Consider the following 1,503-nt stretch of genomic DNA (forward strand, 5'->3'; position numbering starts at 1 on the left):
ATTGATTAAATCCTTGCAACGGTATTTTGAGGAGAATGTGGGGTCAGTCCTGTCGGCTATCTCCCTGTGGGAGGCTTTCAAGACAGTGCTTAGAGGGGAGGCCCTCTCCTTTATTTCCCATGCCCGGAGGCGCGCACAGGAGGAGGTGACCCGTGTGGAGGCCGAAATTACTGACTTGGAGGGTGATTTGGGGAGTGGGGTGACTGACGCTGCGCTCCACGTTCTGCACCTTAAGCAGGCGGCCTATAGGGCCCTCGTCACGGAGGCGGCCAAAGGCCTCAGCAGAGAGCGACAGGGGCAATTGTATGAAGTGGGTGATAAGGCGGGCAAGTTGATTGCGTGGTTGGATAAGAAGGAGAGAGCTAGTCGTGTGGTCCCGTTGATTGAGAGGACGGATGGCGTGCGTGTTACTGAGCCGGAAGGCATTGTTTCTTGCTTCGCGGATTATTTCCGCGAGGTATATTCCCCGGTTTCTCCCTGCTCGGAGGAGGATTCCCATGCCCTGCTGCGTGACATCGCGCTCCCCTCCCTTTCTGTGGAGGACAGGGAGTTGATGGATGCCGCCCCCACCTCGGACGAAATCGCCCTCGCCATCCGCTCGGTCGCTTCTGGCAAGGCCATGGGCCCGAACGGCATTCCTATCGAGTTCTACAAGCTGCGACCGGATGTACTGGCACCCCACCTCCGCGCAATGTTCCTTGCGGCCCACTCGCGGGGCTCCCTCCCGCCGGACCAGCGTCTGGCTACCATCGTGGTCATCCACAAGGAGGGGAGACCACGAGACCGGGTCACATCCTATCGGCCTATCTCGCTCTTGAATGCGGAGCCTAAAATCCTCGCCAAGGTGCTCGCCAACCGGCTGGTCGGTGTGGTGGGCGACCTGGTCCACCAAGACCAGTCCGGCTTTATACCCCATCGCAACACGGCTCTTAATCTGCGACGCCTGCACGGCGTGCTAGCGCGTGTTCCGTTTGTGCGGGAGCCGGCCATCTTGGCGTCTTTGGACGCCACTATGGCGTTCGACACACTCGAGTGGCCGTACATGCTGGCGAAATTTGGCTTTGGGCCGGGATTCATCAGCTGGGTCAAATTGTTGTACTCGGACCCACTTGCGCAGGTGGTGGTGAATGGTCGAGTCTCGGCCCCATTCGTGCTGAGACGGGGCACGCGACAGGGTTGCCCCCTGTCGCCGCTCCTGTTCGCACTGGCCTTGGAACCCCTGGCGGAGTGGCTGCGGTGGCACCCTTCTATCCGAGGTCTCCGTTGGACCCCCGAGTATGAGGACCGCGTGTCCCTCTATGCAGACGTCATCCTTTTGTACTTAGCCTCCCCGCGCAAATCACTGATTGTCCTGGTCGATGTTCTGCGCTCTTTTGGCCGCAATTCAGGCCTTGTCATCAACTGGGCCAAATCCTGTGTCTATGTGCTTTCCGGGGAGGCTCCTGTCCTCCCGCGGGGCTGTCCGATCCAGATTGCCTCGCAGGGATTTCGATACTTGGGTGT

This window comes from Triturus cristatus, chromosome 4_2 (genome assembly GCF_964204655.1).
Source record: "Triturus cristatus chromosome 4_2, aTriCri1.1, whole genome shotgun sequence".
NCBI lineage: Eukaryota > Metazoa > Chordata > Amphibia > Caudata > Salamandridae > Triturus > Triturus cristatus.